The sequence below is a fragment of the Artemia franciscana genome, chromosome 12 (genome assembly GCF_032884065.1).
Source record: "Artemia franciscana chromosome 12, ASM3288406v1, whole genome shotgun sequence".
NCBI lineage: Eukaryota > Metazoa > Arthropoda > Branchiopoda > Anostraca > Artemiidae > Artemia > Artemia franciscana.
The window spans coordinates 19,983,764-20,003,363 of record NC_088874.1 but is presented as its reverse complement, the minus strand read 5'-3'; the positions used below and the strand labels follow the sequence as shown (position 1 = coordinate 20,003,363).

Here is a 19,600-nt window from a genome sequence, read left to right as displayed (position 1 = left end):
ACGAAATGGTGCCCTTGGGCTTGGGCCTTAGCGGTCGCCAGAGGGAACAATATGGATGACTGGTTGTTTGTCAGTCAGGTCGTTACTAAAAATAGGTACTAAATCTCACCTGGTTCTGTGGATATGTCACTTTTTTACGTGGAAAAAAAATCTGTAAATTTGTGTTCAGTATGAAAGCATGTAAAAACTCAATAAAAATAAATTTACATACTAAAATGATTAACAAGAGTACAAGTTATGTTTTAGTTACTAAGTTCTTCTGTTTGTGGAAATTTGACGAGTTACGCATGGTAAAAGACTTTCTAAGAATGCAAGACAAGGTGCCAAAAAGAGCTTTATTCGAAAAAGTGTAGTATTATTGCAAGATAATTCTCAGTTTGAATAAAGTTGACAAAGAGAATATTTGCCTGGTTTTGCCTTCTGCTTCTTATGCTCGTGGCCTCGGGTAAGCTCTTGAAAAATATTTTTTTTTATAATTACTTGTTTGATTAAATGAAAAAAAGTTTTTTTTTTAACTGAAAGTAAGGAGCGACATTTAAACTTGAAACGAATAGAAACTAATCTGTATATGAAAGGGGCTGTTCCCTCCTCAACGCCCCGCTCTTTACGCTACCAAACTTTAACTAAAAAAACTTTAGCGGTATTAATTCGAAAACATTACAAAAATTGAGGTATTTTTAACGTAAGAACGGGTGACCGGATCTTAATGAAATTAGATATTTAGAAGGACCTCATGTCTCAAAACTCTCATTTTAAATCCCGACCAGATCTGGTGAGATTGGGGGAGTTGGAGGGAGAAACCGGAAATCTTGGAAAACGTTTAAAGGGGAGAGATCGGGATAAAACTTGGTGGGTAGAAAAAGCAAATGTCGTAGATACGTGATTGACGTAAACGGGCTGGATATGCTCTCTTGGGGGAGTTAGGGGAGGGAGGTCCAGTGCTTTGGCAAATTTGGTGCTTCTAGAAGTGCTACGACGATAAAAATTGGTAGGTGTGTCAGTGACCTGCACAAATTGACTTAATAAAGTCGTTTTCCCTGATTCGACCATCTAGGGGGCTGAAGAGATAGAAGAAATACAAAAATGAGGTATTTTTAACTTACGAGTGGGTGATCGGATCTTAATGAATTTTGATATTTAGAAGGACCTCGTGTCTCAGAGCTCTTATTTAAAATCCCGACCTGCATTAAGTCTCTGGTTTTGAGGTTAAATCATTCTATTGTTTCATAGAATTTTACTAGAGCTCATTCCATATGAGCTCTTGGCTCTTAACTCTTCCGACCTCGTCACAAGGGCCATATGAGCTCTTGTTTAGGGTTTCGGTTAGTATTAAGTCGCGTCGCTCCTTATATACAGGTCGTTACCGCGAATTATTTGATTCAAGTTTAAATTAGACACAATTTTATGAATAAGCCATGCAATTTGTATTTAATATTCGAAGATTACAAAATAAGTTTACGTAATTAATCTGTGGTGGAATTCATGGTGTTTTAACCCTTTTTCATGACATTATAAAGAAAATTTCAAAAGTATCTTCTTTGAGTTCCGATTTGATCGTTGATTTATTGAAACTAAATTTTGTTGGATGGAAGCTAGACTGAATATTAACTAAGTTGCATCTTTCTTATGCATTTTATTTTTTAGGGCCATTGAATTTTTTTGTAATATAGACAAATTGTTCAAGTTTGTACACTTCCTTTTATCTCTATTTTTACAACGAGTGCAAGCTCCTTGTTTGCGTTCGTAGAAGATCCGTAAGAACTTTTTAAATGACTTTTTTGGTTCACGAGCCTTGAACAATTAGCGTTTCTTCATCATTTGTGTTAGTTGAATAACAGCTTAATAATGGAATGCCTCATGAAAAACTGTTGTTATTTGTATAAGTGAATCTGATGTGTATGTGTAATGTATCGTATTTCATAATTAGGTAAAATTGTTTTATAACAAAATTTATAGAGTTCTCATTTTTTTTAATCTTATTTTTCACAGTGCCACTTTTTTTTAAATTATGTTAGAAGATATTTATCAGATTTCTCATGGATAGGTAATCCATTAAATTTGGAGTTTTTATCGGGTGGATGCAAAATTATTCTCTCAATTTAGATAATCCAACTTTCTTGTGCATTTTCTTTCTTTTTTTTCGCGCGTGCTTTTTTGTGACCCATTCTCCAAGATTCTGCTCTTGGTATTATCTATGTTTTTAATAAGTTTAAGCCAATTTTCATAGTTTATTTCAGATTTGTTTTCGTTCTTTTAGAAACAATATAATTCAAGCCACTTGCTTCAGTTCACAGGGTTAAAAAAAAACTGGTTTTTAAAATGAGCTGTGCTTCATAATCAGATGCTTCACAAAAAGCAATTGTAATTTCTATTAATAAACCTAATGGCTGGTACAATTTATACTATATCATAATTAGATGCATTCCTTTTATTGGGAGAACAATAGTTTTTTTAGTATGTATTTTTAAGAAGATTTCCATCAGATTCATAATGAACAGGTAATATGATTCCTAATGAACAGGTAAACTGAATATTTCTTTAGGAGATTGCAACGTTGCGCCATCAATACTGTCCTAAGTTCTTATGCATTTTCTTTATTTTTTGTGTGTTTTATGGAACTTAGTATTACCAAGTGATATATAGTGGTCAAAAATTCTGTCGGTCTTTCGGTCTGTCTCGGTTTTGCTAGTTTGGGCTTTTCCAGGTAAGCTAGGACGATGAAACTTGGCAAGTTTATCAGGGACCAAGCCAGATTAAATTAGAAGGATTGTTTTCCCCAATTTGACCATTTGGGGAGGGGTGGGGGCGGTTAATTCGGAAAAAGTACAAAAAACAGGTATTTTTAACTTGCGAACGGACAATCGGATATTAATGAAATTCAATATTTAGAAGAATATTGTTTCTCAGAGCTCTTATTTTAAATCCCGACTGGATCTGGTGACATTGGGGGGAGCTGGAGGGAAACCGGAAATCTTGGAAAACACTTAGAGTGGAGGAATCGGGATGAAACTTGATGGATAGAATAAGCAAAAGTCTTAGATACGTGACTGACATAACCGGAAAGGATCTACTCTCATTGGGGGAGTTGGGGGAAAATTAGTCTGAAAAATTAGAAAAAATGAGGGATTTTTAGCTTATGAAGGAGTGATCGAATCTTAATGAAATTTGATCTTTAGAAGGACCTCGTAACTCAGATGTCTCATTTTAAATTCTGACCGGATACAGTGTCATTGGAAGGAGTTGGGGGGAGTCAAAAATCTTGGAAAACGCTTAGAATGGAGTGATCAGGATGAAACTTGGTGGGAAGAATAAGCACAAGTCCTAAATACGTGATTGACATAATCAGAGCGGATTCGCTCTCTTTGGGAGAGTAGGGGGGGGGCTTATTTCGGTAATTCATAAAAATTAGAAAAAATTAGGGATTTTTAACTTACCAATGGGTGATTGAATCCTAATGAAATTTAACACTTAGAAGGACCTCGTGTCTCAGAGCTCTTGTTTTAAATTCTGATTGGATCTGGCGACACTTGAGGAAGTTGGAAGAGAAAACCGGAAATCTTGGACAGCGATTAGAGTGGAGAGATCGTGATGATATTTGGTGGAAAAATAAGCACATATTCCAGATACGTCAATGACATAACCAGACTGGATTAGCTCTCTTTGGGGGAGTTGGAGGGGGGAGGGTATAGTTCGAGAAAATCTGAAAAAATGAGGTATTTGTAATTTACAAATGGGTTATGAGATCTTAATGAAATTTGATATTTAACAGGATCTTGTGCTTCAAAGATTTCATTTTAAATCCCTACTAGATCCCCTGAAATTAGGGGGAATTTGACGGGGAAACTAGAAATCTTGGAAAAAGTGAAAAATGAGGTATCTTTCTCTTACGATTAAGTGATCGGACCTTAATAAAACTGTATATATAGAAAGATCTGATGTCTCAGATTCTCTATTTTCAACTCGAATCGGATCCAGAGCACAGGGGGTTGGAGGGGGGAAACAAAAATTCTGGAAACCGATAATCTTGGAAAACGCATAGAGTGGAGAATCGGGAGGAACCTTGATGGGAAGAAGAAGCACAAGTTCTAGATACTTGATTGGAATAATTAGACTGGAACCACTCTCTTTGGGGGGTTGGAGGGCCGATTTCCAGTGGTTTGGCGAATGGTGCTTCTGAACATGCTAGGACAATGACAATTGTTGGGCGTGTCAGGGACCCGCACAAATTAACTTGATATCAGTCGTTTCTTCGATTCGACCTTCTGGGATGCTGGATAGAGAGAAAAATTGAAAAAAGAGGTATTATTAACTTACGAATGGGTGATAGGATCTTAATGAAATTTGATATTTAGAAGGACCTCGTGTCTCAAAGCTTTTATTTTGAATCCCGACCGTATCTGGTCATATTGAGAAAGTTGGAGATGGAATCAGGAAACCATGGAAAACGCTTAGATGGCAGAGATCGGGATGAAACTTCGTGGGAAGAATAAGCAAAAGTCCTAGATACGGGATTGACACAACCAGATGGATTGGCTCTCTTTGGAGGAGTTGGGAGGGGGGATAATTCGAAACAATCTGAAAAAATGAGGCATTTTTAATTTACGAACAGGTGATCAGATCTTACCGAAATTTGACATTTAGAAGGACCTCCTGTCTCAAAGCTCTTATTTTTGATCCCGAATGCATCCGTTGATATTGGGGGGGGGGGGGGTTGGAGAGGGAAACTTGAAATCATGGAAACTGCTTAGAGGGGAGAGATCAGAATGAAACTTGGTGGGCAAAATAAGCAGAAGTCCTAGATACGTTATTGACATAACTGGACTGCATCAACTGTCTTTGGGAGAGTTAGGGGAAAATTAGAAAAATTGAGGTAATTGAACTTACGAACGGGTTACCGGATCTTAATGAAATTTGATATTTAGAAGAAACTCGTGTCTTAGAGCTCTTATTTTAAATCCCGACAAGATCTGGTGACATTGGGGGGAGCTAGGGGGAAACCGAAAATCTTGAAAAATGCTTAAAGCGGAGAGATCAGGATGAAACCTGGTGGGTAGAATAAGCAAATGTCGTAGATAAGTTATTGACGTAACCGGACTGGATCTACTCTCTTTGGAGGAGTTAGGGGAGTTCCAATGCTTTGGCGTGTTCGGTGCTTCTGGACCTGCTAGGATGATAAAAATTGGTTGGCGTGTCAGGAGCCTGCAGAAATTGACTTGATTAAGTTGTTTTCCCTGGTTCGACCATCTGGGGGACTGAAGGGAGAGGAAAAATTAGAAAATATCAGGTATTTTTAACTTGGATCTTCAATTTTGTTATTTTATTGTGTTAATTTTGTTATTTCGGATCTTGAATTTTGATATTTAGAAGGACTTCGTGTCTCAAAGTTTTTTATTTTAAATCTCGACCTGCATTAAGGCTCTGATTTTCCTTTTAAATCAATCCATTGATGCTTAGAATTTGGCTAGAGCTCATGCCACATGAGCTCTTGGCTCTTCCGACCTCACATTTCACATTTTCACATTTCTAACTATGACAATAGCCTAAGCAATTCTAGTTAAAATGAGTTCTAGAATAAATCATTTGAGCAAAACAAATTTCTTAGAAGTGACAGAATAGCCAGTAATAAAATGCACATTGTTTGGAATTACCTTGGAAGTTAAGTTTCATATTTCGTCTTGGAAGGAAGAAAAATTTGATAAAGGCGCCCGTTGCATGATGTCATATGGTAATTAAACCGAAATTTTTACATGGAAAGAATAGCTTTTTTCTTGTGGAAATCAAAGCATTTTTTAAGGATTTGAAAAAAGAGCATATACGAGAATTTGTATTAATGTGACATTCATGTGACGATAGAAAAACAAACGAAGGTAGAAATCAGACATGGAAAATGATTAATTTCTTCTATAAGTTGGAAAAACACTGATTCTACGAAAGAAATAACTAGACTTGCCGTGTCACGGCCCCGTGAACTATTGCAGTTGCTGGGTAATAGTTAACACAGCAGAAACTGGAACTCTGGCCAAGGACCCTAGCATGGATAGGCTATCAAACAATTCGTGGTATCGAACTTTCGTTAGGAGTGACGCGGCTCAATAGTAACCGAAACTTTAAAAAGGGAATTTTGATAGCAATAATTATATTTAAAAAATTGAATTTACTTCATCGACTTACTATTTATCCAGGGCTGCCAAAACTTTCTGAGAGTTCAAATAAGGAAAATCAAATGTAAAACCTCAAATATCCTAAACACGAAAAATTCAATTAAAATGGTCACTTAAAAAGGGCACTAGAAATTTTCATTTCCGTTAGAATGAGCCCTGTTGCAACATTCTAGGACCACTGAGTCGATACGATCACCTCTGGAAAAAACAAAACAAAAAACAAACAAATAAACACGCATCCTTGATGTGCCTTCTGGTAAAAAATACAAAATTCCACAATTTTGTAGATAAGAGCTTGAAACTTCTACAATAGGGTTCGCTTATACGCTGAATCTGATGGTGTGATTTTTGTTAAGATTCTATGACTTTTAGGGGGCGTTTCTGCCTATTTTCTAAAATAAGGCTCAGACCTATTTTTCTAAATTTTCTCAGGCTCGTAACTTTTGATGGGTAAGACTAGACTTGATAAAAAAACTTGTATATTTAAAATCAGCATTAAAATGCGATTCTTTTGATGTAGTTATTGCTATCAAAATTCCATTTTTTGGAATTTTGGTTACTATTGAGCTGGGTCGCTCCTTACTACAGTTCGTAACCACGAACTGTTTGAAAAAAACTAAGTAGGTATATAACTAACAGCTGTTAAGTAGAAGCTTAAGGTGTTTTATGACTTACGGCCTACATGAGTATTCAGAGGTTAGACCTATCTGATCCTGATCTGGTTTGCTGCTTCTTATCATTTTTGGAAGTTGGTGAGCCTAATTCAGTTGATTTCCCAAATTAAGACATTAGACTTTTGGTTAATACAGTTTAGGTCCACATGCGTCATACATTAGCTGTGCCTTGAACACTCTAACCCACTAGAAATTTCTCCGGTAAGAGGTGATCCTCTGGCACAAAACTTTTAAGTCCTGTCATCATTATGGCGTTTTCCGGCCAATACAGCTGAGGCGGCTCATAGTGAAGAAAACATTTATTGGCGTTTCCGTTTTCCCACCGTTTCAGCCCTGGGGCCTATGGGGGGGGGATCGCCAACCTCAAAGAAATAAACACTGGATCGTTCCAATATGATGAACATAGTCTGATATTCTAATCTTCACAATTTGATAATCTGATTGGCTTGTATGGAACAAATTGTTTTATGTTTTTTTTTATCAGAATTTGAATAAGCTGGTAACTGTTTGGTCCCAGGCACGCGTTCCTTTTGGCTCTATTTAATTAAATAGCGACGAAGACCACACTGCCTTTCCATCACAAACACCAAAAACAACATGAACAATAGGGAATTTCTCAAGACAGTGTGAAAAGACAGTCCCACTGTCTTGAGAATTTCCCTATTGTTCTTCTTGTTTTTGGTGTTTGCTATTTAATTAGGAAATTAAACATTCTGAAAAATTATTTGTATTGCTTATAAATAGTGACATTCAACGAAAGATAAAAAGAAGGTGGCGAATAAATATCAAAAGATGTAAAATTTGGGTTCACGTAGTACATTCCAGTCATGCCATACTGTCACAAAAAAAGTACAAAGTTACTTCAAAATTAACACAAAAGACTGGTATCTCATTTTCTTACACATATTCTACCTTTTATTATTATTTACGTTTCTAAATCATATCAAGTAATTAATTATTCACATTTCTTTGTGCCTACTAAAGCGAGGGAATAATTATTTGATTCAAGTTAGTTTTGTGATCTTGTAGCATTTGAGGCTTACTCAAACTAATTAATATTATTATCTACGTTTTTAAATCATATCAGGCAATTAGTTATTCACGTTTCTTTGTGCCTACTCAAGCAAAGGGAGTAATTATTTGAGAGAGTAGTTAGTTTTGTGGTCTTCTAGTTGTTGAGGCATACTAAAACTGATGATGACTCAAAATAGGCTGCGATGGATCTGGTTGGGGGGGGCCCCTTAAAGTAGTGGCCGATTTGGGGTTGGGGTTGGGACTGCTTGATCTGGTTGAGAATGGGACGATGTATCACTTTAAAGTAATTTCTTGTAACTGGCTTTTGTTAGTTGAGCTATAAATTGGTCATTAATTGTTAAGAGCGTTTCTTTTTCCAAAAAAGTTCGAAATGAAATTGCAGTTACTTTGTGTAGTTTCTGTTAGATTTTACTGCTGACGCATACCGCCTAAATGGATTTAATTAAATATAGATTTATTATTTACTTCCTTAGGCTGACGAAATGGTATTTCAGGATTTTTCTGTCACAACGGTTCGGAAAAACTTAATATTATATTTTTGTTTAATTGTGAAAGATTTATTTTCGAGTCTTGCTATGGCACAGAGGCGAAAAAACTGATATCATTACTTTTTTCGCTTTCATAAACTTTGGGTTTGCTTTTATTTGCAAAGCAGGGTGGTTTTTACAACATCGTTGTTTTTGGCAGATTTGTCTGTCTTTGCTCGCTCTCTTTCTTTCCTCTCTCTCTCTCTCTTTCGCTTCGTCTCTCTTTCACTCATTTTCACTGGGTTTTGGTTCTTCTAGTTGTATTAATCTCCCTTTTAAGTTATGTAAAATGTATTGCTCAAAGAATAAAAATATACAGTATGTCAATTATTTACCGTTTAAAAGTTCAATCAAATTTAAAATAAATTTAGTACACCTAATGTTATTTTTCACTTTTTCATATTTTAGCCCCGACAGGTGCCCAGAGTGGGCGCCATACGCAGCCGCATATCCAAGCTATCCACCAGTGGCTATCAATTTTTGGTTATCAGGATATCCTCAGGCTGGCCCAGTTCCACCACAAGGCTACCCTCCAGCACAGGTAAATATTTGCAGAGTTACTTCAAAGGACCTAATGTTATATTTTTTGGGTTAAACTTAGATTTAAAGCTCCTCTTCTCAAACTATATATGCTGTATTTAGTTGGCTAGTTCTGTATTCTCATGTCTTATCTGATTCAGGGAAAGAACTGATTCCCTTACTGATGCCATGACAACTTGATAGTGGCCCAATATCGAAGAAATTTCCTGTGGCCTCACAATATATAATTGAAAGGGAGCCAGTGTGTGAGAATAGAGTTTACCTACCGAACCAAATTTACCTACCGAACCAAATTTTATTCAAAATAATATACCACTTCCAGTTGGAACTTCATTAGATTGAAACTCACTATTTTCAAAGAAAAACGAAAACTGATATCATTACTTTTTTCGCTTTCATAAAATTTGGGTTTGCTTTTATTTGCAAAGCAGGTGGTTTTTACCGTTTAAAAGTTCAATTAAATTTAAAATAAATTTAGTACTATGATTTTTATATGATAACAAACCATAGATATTGTATATTTTCACTTGTGGTGAGTATTAAATAAGAAAACAAGTTTTTTCCAACTGAAAGTAAGGAACAATATTTAAACTTAAAACCTACGTAAATTATTACGTTCACGAGGGGGTTGCCCCCTTCCCAGTACCTTACTCTTTACGCTAATGTCTGACTTTTTGTTCCAGTTATTTAAGAATGACTCCTGACACACAAGGACCGTTTAATTAGAACAATATGCTTTTCACAAATTCACGAACATTTTAGCGTAATGAGCGAGGTATTGAGGAGGAGGCAACTCCCTCATATACGTAATATCAACTAAAAGAAAAATCTGAGAAAATTCTGGTTCAAACAGCTCGTGGTAACAAACTGTAAATAAGGAGCGACCCGGCTCAATAGTAACTGAAACTCTAAGAAACTGTTTTAAAAAAAAGATTCTGATACCAATAGATATATTATAAGAATTGGCTTTTATGCTGATTTCAAATATATACATTTCTTTAGGTTTATTCTTACCCATCAAAGGTTACGAACCTGAGATAATGTTCCTGATTTTTGAAACTATGGGGAAAACCCCCCTAAAAGTCAAGAGATCTTAATGAAAATCACACCATCAGATTCAGTGTGTAAGAGAATCCTACTGCATAGGTTTCAAGCTCTTGTCTGCAAAAATGTAGAATTTTATATTTTTAGCCAGGAGATAGGTCACGCATCCATGTCATCCATGCATCTTTTTTTTGTGTTTTTTCCCAAAGGGTAATTGAATCAAGCCAGTAGCCCTAGAATATCAGAAGTAGGCTTATTTGAACGGAAATTAAAAGTTATAGTGCCCTTATTAAGTGACCGAAAAAATAGGAGGGCAACTAAGCCACCTCCCCCGTCACTTTTTCCCACAATTGTTCTACCAAAATTTTTAGATAGCCATTTTTTTATTATTATTGAAAGCCCCAATAACTATGCCTTTAGGTATAACATGACACCCCCCGCCCAAATCCCCAGGGGAAAGGTCTTTCTTATGAGAGGAAATAATACACTGCAGGAATTTGCCAAGGTTATTATACAACGTTATTATTATAATTATCACCAAGATTGAATTGTCTAGAGGATTTGATTACATTGATTCCATGGCTTTTTCTACAATTAGCCATGGCTTGATGCCCACAACTATTCTATTTTAATTCAAAGCCTTTTAATTCCACACGAATTCAGAGCCATGATGATGATCATGATTATTGTGAGAGTAAATTAACGAAAATGAGTGTCCAATATAAGCAAGAGTTAGTATTTTTGGATCAAGAGATGGATAAAATGAGGAGGTTACAGGTAAAGCTTTCCTTTTAAGTCACATATATGTCGTGAATAGTATTTGTGTCTCTCTCCCCTGAGAATTGTCTGTGTACCCGTGGGTTTACTTACAAATAGGGAGGGGATTGGGGGGGGGATAAATAAGTTTGAAATATCTAAGTCCTTTGTCGCTTAGTGTTTGGACAACCTACAGCCATCCTGTAAACAGCCATCAATTATATGTCTGTGATGGGAAAAAAATTAGGGTATTTTTAGTTGAGCACGGTCGTCTGAATTGCTTTTTATGGCACTTGGTATTTGCCAAGTGACATATAGCGATCGCAAATTATGTCGGTCTGTCGGTCTGTCCCGGTTTTGCTAGTTCAGGCACTTCCAGATAAACTAGAACGATAAAATCTGGCAGGCGTATCAGCGACTAAACCAGATTATGTTAGAATTCGTCGTTTTCCCGATTCGATCATCTGGGGGGGAGGGGGGGAGAGTGGGGGGACGGTTAACTCGGAAAAATTAGAAAAAATGAGGTATTTTTAACTTACGAACGGGTAATCGGATCTTTAAAAAATTTGACATTTAGAAGGATATTATATCTCAGAGCTAAACCCCGACAGGATCTGGTGACATTGGAGGGGAGCTGAAGGGGGAAACCTAAAATCTTGGAAAACAATTAGAGTGGAGAGATCGGGATGAAACTTGGTGGGAAAAAGAAGCACAAATCCTAGATACGTGATTGACATAACCGGAACAGATGCACTGTCTTTGAGGAAGTTGGGGGAAGGGTTAATTCTGAAAAACTAGAAAAAATGAGTTATTTTTAACTTACGAAGGAGTGATGAAGGACCTCGTAACTCAGATATCTTATTTTAAATCCCGATCGGATTCAGTGTCATTGGGGGGAGTTTAGGGGGACCGGAAATCTTGGAAAACGATTAGAGTGGAGAGATCGGGATGAGACTCGATGGGAAGAATAAGCACAAATTCTAGATATGTGATTGACATATTTGGAACGGATCCGCTCTCTTCGGGTGAGTTGGGGGGATTTCCAGTGCTTTAGCGAGATCGGTGCTTCTGGACGTGCTAGGATGATGGAAATCGGTAGGCGTGTGAGGGAATATTTCAATATTCCCAAGCTTTTACCTAATTTTTTATTTCTATTAGGTCTTATCCTTGTATTAATTCTAAAATTTTATGTCAGAACAGGCATTGATGTTAGATTTTGAGGAGTCGTGTGGATTTGTAAGACTGTCTAGAAAGCAGAGCTGGATCATTTTTAGTCTGATATTAACTATGTCTAAGCTGGGATCTCCAGCCCCCCCCCCTTAGCACTGCTTCACAATGCTAAAGAGATCCACATATATCTATATTTTACTGTGAAGCAACGTCAAAATAGAACTAATGATCGTGTGCTAAGCTCCAAAATTATTTTGTAAACTACTTCTATTAAATATATTTTGATTTAGAATAAAAAATCGGTTTTATAATTTAATGTTTGATAATTAAAAAACAGCGCTAGGTCTAGCATTATTTTTTCTTCTTTTTTTTCGTATAGAATCTAAACTCGGTATTTTCGTGGTAGTTTATAAATTTTTTCAAGGATAAATTATCAGCATCCTTAACAATACGAAAGAAGTAACTAAATCTAAATTTTCTTGCTGAATTGTGGAAAGGGTAGGCTCAAACCACTTAAACTACGCTCACAAGGTAAATATTTTAATTGTGAAAACAAATTTAAATACTCGGCTTTTTGTTTTAAGTAATTTACAGTCTTTTATGAGAGCTTACCTTTCATTTTTGACTTTCATTTTAGTTTTTAGACTAGCTCTGTAGAATTAACTTTTGGGGGGATTCCCTTAAATTTTATAGGGCACGGTTTGCCTGGTATTCATATATTGTCGAAAGAAAGTACGCTATGTCAAAAGTAAAACCATTGATCTGATAAAATATCTAGGGTTTTCATCAAAACCTTATGGATTACAAAATTCAGTCATCAAATGAACTACAGGTACACAGCAAAACCCAATCTAGCTTGACCTTTGTATGTATCATTAGATGGCGATGAGGCGATGAGGAGAGGATAGTCACTTTCATATTCGGAATGATTTCTGTTCGTTTTAGGCTTTAAGTTCGCTCCTTACTTTCAGTTATTTTTCTTATCTAATTTCTGAACGTTTTTCAACTAATGCTGGTTTGAATTCGGCTCACCTTACAAGAAAATTGAAATATATGAAGGGTGACCCCTTCCCCATTACCTTACTTTTTATGCTAAATCTGTTAGGACTTTTAAAAAAGGTTACTATTCTAGTTACAAAGTTTAAATTCTAATAAATTGTCAAATTGTAGCATAAAGAAGGAAGTATTGAGGAGGGGGGAACCCTTCCCATATGGAATAATATCTGTTTATTTTTCAAATAATACCTTGCTCATCCTATATGAAAAATTCCCCTCCTCTTCACAAAAAACTCCTCTGTGGAAATCTCGTCCAGTGTTAAATGTGCCCCCCTTTAACATAAGCATAAAAATCCCAATTGGAAGATTTTGAGAAAAAAGCGGGGGAGGAGGCCTAGTTGTCCTCCAATTTTTCGATTACTTAAAAAGGTAGCTAGAACTTTTAATTTCTTATGAACGTTTTCATTCGTAAAAAGTATACGTAACTTACGAATTAACTTACGTAACGAACTTCTATATTCGTATATTTTTATTGCGTATATGAGGGGGTTCACCCCCTCGTCAATACCTCGCTCTTTACACTAAAGCTTAAATTTTGTCCCTTTTCCCTAAGTATGACCCCTGAATCACAAAGTTCGTAAAATAAAAAGCTGAAATTACTAAAAACACTTTAGCGTAAAGAGCGAGGTATTACGAGGCGATGAACTCTTATATGCGTAATATAAGGGCAATATAAGGGCGTAATATAGGGCACCTAGGTGCCCTCCAATTTTTGTTCGCTTAAAAAGGGTACTAGAACTTTTAATTTCCGTTAGAATGAGCATTTTGACCCTATTGACATTCTAGGACCACTGAGTCGATACGATCACCCCTGGAAAAAACAAAACAAAAAAAAAACACGCATCCATGATCCGTCTTCTGGCGGAAATTGCGAAATTCCACGTTTTTGTAGATAGGAGCTTGAAACTTCTACATTAGGGTTTTCTCAGACGCTGCATCCGATGGTTTGATTTTCGCTAATATTCAATGTCTTTTAGGGGTTGTTTCTCCCTATTTTCTAAAATAAGGCAAATGTTCTCAGGCTCATTACTTTTGGCGGGTAAGACTAGACTTGATGACACTTATATATTTCAAATCAGCATTGAAGCGCAATTCTTTTGTTTCAACTATTAGTATCAAAATTCTATTCTTTAGAGCTTTGGCTACTATTGAACTGGGTCGCTCCTTACTACAGTTCGTTACCATGAACTGTTTGATTATGCTTGTGCCTCTGATGGAGGAGGCTTGATTTTAGATGTTCATCTATATAATAAGGCAAATGTTCTCAGGCTCATTGCTTTTGGTGGGTAAGACTAGACTTGATGAAACTTATATATTTAAAATCAGCATCGAAGCGCAATTCTTTTGTTTCAACTATTGGTATCAAAATTCCATTTTTTAGAGCTTTGGTTACTATTGAACTGGGTCGCTCCTTACTACAGTTCGTTACCATGAACTGTTTGATTATGCTTGTGCCTCTGATGGAGGAGGCTTGATTTTAGACTAGCTCTGTGAAATAAAAAATTTTGGGGGAATTCCCTGAAATTTCACTTGGAACGGTTTGGATGGTATTCATATAAGGTCGTAAGAAAGTAAGTAATGTAAAAGTGCTGAATTTCAAAATCTCTGAGATCTCCAAATCTTTTTTTTTTACAAAGACATGGCGAGCATTGATGACCTTATCCATTTCAAAATATCAAACCCAATTTTCATAACTATCATTTCCAATTTTGACAAGTTTTGATTCTTGCGGTTGCTTATATTCTTACACAATCTATCTTTCTTCTTCATTTTGAATTTTGTTACTTCAGACAATTTGTCAATGCCGTTTTCTTTAGCTGCCCTTATTGGTCTGGTCTTATATGATGGTCCGGGTTGTAGATTTGTTAGTTGTTCAGGTGGTGGGACAAAAACTTCTTTTTCTTCCAACAAATTATCATTTTTAACATTAGTAAATTTTGTTTTTTGGGTCTTGTTTCATCTGATAGTCCAGGTTGTTAATTATGGGATGTTTTCTCGGTTTTATCACGTTTGATGGTTCAAGTTGCTCCCAGGAATCATCATTTTTCTTCTCATAGCTGTCATTTTCAATTTTGATAAGTTTTGATTCTATCTGTCGAATATCTTCTAATCCCATTTTTCTTTCTTCTTCATTTTGGATTTTCTTTACTTGTAACAATTTGCCAAAGCCCTTTGGTTTAGCTGGCTTTACTGGTCTAGTCTGACTTGATGGTATGGGTTGTAGATTTGTTAATTGTTCAGGCTGTGCAACAAAAAGTACTTTTTCTTCCAACAAATTATCATTTTTATTACTTGTAAGTTTTGTTTTTTGGGTCTTGTCTCATTTGATGGTCCAGGCTGTTGATTTTCACCCACTGTGAATTTAATGCCAAAGCCATTTGCTTTATCTTCCATTTTCATCGGCCCTTTCAACTATGCTACACAAAATGGTTGTCTCAAAATTTTGATTGAGTGACTTTGAGGAAAAATGGGCAGTAGAAGGGGGGCTAGTTTGCCATCCAATAATTTTGGTCACTTAAAAAGGGCACTAGAACTTTAATTCCGTTCAAATAAGGCCTCTCCAGATATTCTCAAATAAGTGAACACACATCCGTGATCTTTCTTCGGGCAAAATACAAATTTTGACTTTTTTGCGGATAGGAGATTGAAACTGCTACAATAGGGTTCTCAGATACGCTGAATCTGATGATATTATTTTCCTTATGGGTGTTCTTCTTTTTCTAAAATCAGGCAAATTTTCTCTGGCTTATAGCTTGAAATGGGTGACACTAAACTTGATGAATCTCATATAATTAGAATCATCATAACAAGCCAATTCTTTTTACATATCTACTGATACCTTCAAAAATCTGTTTTTTACAGTTTCGGTTACTATTGAACCGCGTCGCTCCTTACACACAGTTGGTTACCACGAACTGTTTGACAGTTGAACGATAGATTTTCTTTAACATATGCTCTAGTATATCCACACAAGTCTATACAAATACGCCCTCTGTCTAAATAAAAACATATGCTTTGGAAATTCATGGCTGTAGAAATATTTTTAGTGTATCCTATTTGGTACTTTAAAAAAAACTTCTTTTTGGTCCAATTAAACAAACATAGCGTTTCACAAGTCGTTCTCCTCTGATGGATTGTTATTGTAGTGGTTGGTATCTGCAACCTAGTAAATCGGTTAGGGTAGCAGCGTCTAATTAAAAAAAATTAAGATCTAGATTATAGTTATAACGAAAAGAGAAATCACCAATGCAACAGCACAAACACATTAAAAAAAAAGAAAAAGAAAAAAAGGGAGACAGAAGGAGAAAAGGAAGACTGATTTCCTAAATTAGTGATTAATATAGACCAGCACATGAATGAGGCCTTAACCCTACTCATTCATACAATCACATAGGTCAAACAGCATAGCCATACACAATCAACCATAAAGAATAATCCATGGACAGGCAGTCATGTCGTCAATAAGCATAAGTCGTCATTTACCAAACAATAAAAACAATAAAGACAAATAATTCAGAGGCAATAACCCAACACAAGGGCTCATCAGGAGAATACACTTGCCTATAGGGTTTCGGCACTTTAAATTCTCTACCCAGTCAAGTGTTGTGCCTCCCACAGAATACCCATGGTATCCCCGTGTCAGGTATCACCCCCAAAATATATGCCTATGAAAAAAAAACAAAAAAAAAAACCAGTAAATGTAGAACAACCAAGTAACACCAAAACAAGCTCATCCTGTTAATATATTCCTCTGTTTAGCAGCAGTAGGTAAACTAAATGTGATAAATTTTACCAAATCACAAATACTAACTCTTTGCGAAAAACCTGAATGAACTAAAAAAATTACAGATTTCACCAGTACCATGTAGCTATTTTTGAAAAATTCGCTCATTTAGATAAACAATTCACAAAATAGATGGCGCTACATTAACTTTTCGCGAACCTACCAAATTAACCAAAAATTTCCCTAAGTATTTCCAGATAATTCTTTTGGTATTTATTTAAAAGTTTGTTATAATGAAAACTAAATTTTTTAAATTGCCAAGTTAATTTATATGCAGAAAAACCTCTTAATATCAATTTTCTGCTCAAGATTTTACATCTGTTTTTAAAATCAATATAATTACTACAGATCCTTGCATATCGAAGTAACTGTGAGAAAAACGCCGAATATGTGATATTTGAGTGTCTATTACTTTCAGGGAATGGGAAATTGATCACTTCAAAATCGACATCATCCGTTTTATTATACATTTTAAAACTTAATTTATTATTATCAGAAATATTAATATTTAAATCTAAGAAATGATCTTCAAGACCAGCGCCATGACTAGGTTCAAGAATAAGCTCTGATGGATATATGTTTTTAGAATTATCAATAAAATCCTTACAATTTCAGACCAAAATATCATCTAAATATCTTTTATTATTTGACAAAACATGTTTTAAATTATTTGGATTATTCTTATCCATCATATATTTATAGTCTAGTTGACTTAAAAACAAGTCAGCTATAAATGAGCTGGCATTCCCCCCCATGGGAATTCCCACAATTTTCTTGTACAAATTACCATTAAATCTTATATAAGTATTATATAAAACAAATTCTAATAAATCAAAAATCATATCCAAGCTGTAACATCTCAAGTTAACTGTAGTCTTAAAGTAATTTGTCCATATAGCTTTTTTTATTATAAGTGTCTATTTTTAGGAACCTCTTATTAGATAAGAGGAAAGATTTCTTGATAACCGTTTTTAAATTATCTAACACTACATTAAGTGATAAATTAGTATACATTGTCGCAAATTCGAAAGACTCAATTCTTTTAGCTGAAACCATTGTTAAAGAATCTATCACCTGCAGTAAATTATTAACACTCAAATATGGATTAAAATTCGAAATTTTTTTAATACCAGAACAATAGGTTTTAAGTTTATTTATAATTTCCTTTAAAATTAAAGAGAGGTCAGTAGCAGCAATGCGGGTTGGAAATTTAGCTGCTCCAGCAATAAACCCTGGTTTAGGGGGATTCTTATGAAATTTTACAGTCCAATATAGGAAAGGGAACTTTTTATCATTGTCATTTATTTTCATATAAAAATTTTTAAAAAGTATTTCTTCAGTCTTTTCAATTAAATTCTCATCCTCTAAATTTACCTTTTCGTAAACATTAGTTGTGCATAAATCCCTTTTTAAAACATCACAATACAGCTTCTGACAAATTATGGCAAAATTATTATTAGCTTTATCCACCGGCACAATTACAAATTCATTCTGTAGATTAGCAATTGCTTGTTTTATATAAAAAATCATTATGAAATAATGATTTAGTGTTATTATTTTTTAAGTTAGAATACATTTTATTTCGTATTCTACTAATAATTAAATTCTTCCAACTTTGAAAATTCTCTTTATTTTTATTCTCTTTCTTACACCACTTATCAGTAAATAAATCAAAATAATTTTCCAAGCTATTAAGAACACTCTATGGTTTCAGATGATGAGAAAGACGGAAATTTCCGAGTCTGACATTAGGAGCACACCTATTTTCTATACGAATTATCGTATAGAAACAAACGAATTATCGTATTTTCCCACTTCTTCTAGAAGTGGGAAAAACACTGATTCTACAAAAGCAATCACTGGACTTGCCGTGTCATGGCCCCGTGAACTATTGCAGTTACTGGGTAATGATTAACACAGCAGAAACTTCGTGGTAACGAACTGTAGTAAGGAGCGACCCGGCTCAATAGTAACCGAAACTTAAACACTTACTATTAATAGTAAGTAACCGAAACATCGACTTACTATTAATCCAGGGATGCCAAAACTTTTTGAGACTTCAAATAAGGAAAATCACATGTAAAACCTCAAATATCCTAAAACGCAAAGAATTCACTTAAAGAGGTCATTTAAAAAGGGCACTAGAAATTTTTATTTCCGTTAGAATGAGCCCTCTTGCAACATTCTAGGATCAAAATTCCACATTTTTGTAGATAAGAGATTGAAACTTCTACAATAGTGTTCTCTTATACGCTGAATCTGATGGTGTGATTTTTGTTAAGATTCTATGACGTTTAGGGGGCGTTTCCCCCTATTTTCTAAAATAAGGCAAATTTCCTCAGGCTCGTAACTTTTGATGGGTAAGACTAGACTTGATAAAAAAACTTATATTTAAAATCAGCATTAAAATGTGATTCTATTGAAGTAGCTATTCGTATCAAAATTCCATTTTTTGGAGTTTTGGTTACTATTGAGCCGGATCGCTCCTTACTACAGTTCGTTATCACGAACTGTTTGAAAAAAACTAAGTAGGTATATAACTAACAGCTGTTAAGTAGAAGCTTAAGGTGTTTTATGACTTATAGCCTACATAAGTATGCAGAGGTTAGGCCTATCTGATCCTGATCTGGTTTGCTGCTGCTTTATCATTTTTGGAAGTTGGTTGATTTCCCGAATTAAGACATTCGGCTTTTGGTAAATACAGTTTAGGTCCACATGCGTCATACATTAGCCGTGCCTTGAACACTCTAACCCACTAGAAATTTCTCTGGCAAGAGGTGATCTTTGGCGCGAAACTTGTAAGCACTGTCATCATTATGGCGTTTTCCGGCAGAGACAGCTGAGGCGGCTCAT

General features: G+C 35.3%; 1 protein-coding gene across 3 annotated transcripts in view; it reads left to right on the top strand.

Moving 5' to 3' along the window:
* Positions 1 to 300: 300 nt before the first annotated feature.
* LOC136033820 (uncharacterized) overlaps positions 301 to 19,600 on the top strand; it is a 45,576-nt gene continuing 26,276 nt past the window's right edge. For all 3 annotated transcript variants that reach the window (XM_065714747.1, XM_065714746.1, XM_065714745.1), the window contains exons 1-2: positions 301 to 445; positions 8,806 to 8,938. The gene's annotated coding sequence lies outside the window, so the exon portion shown is untranslated. The remainder of the gene's footprint in view (positions 446 to 8,805; positions 8,939 to 19,600) is intronic.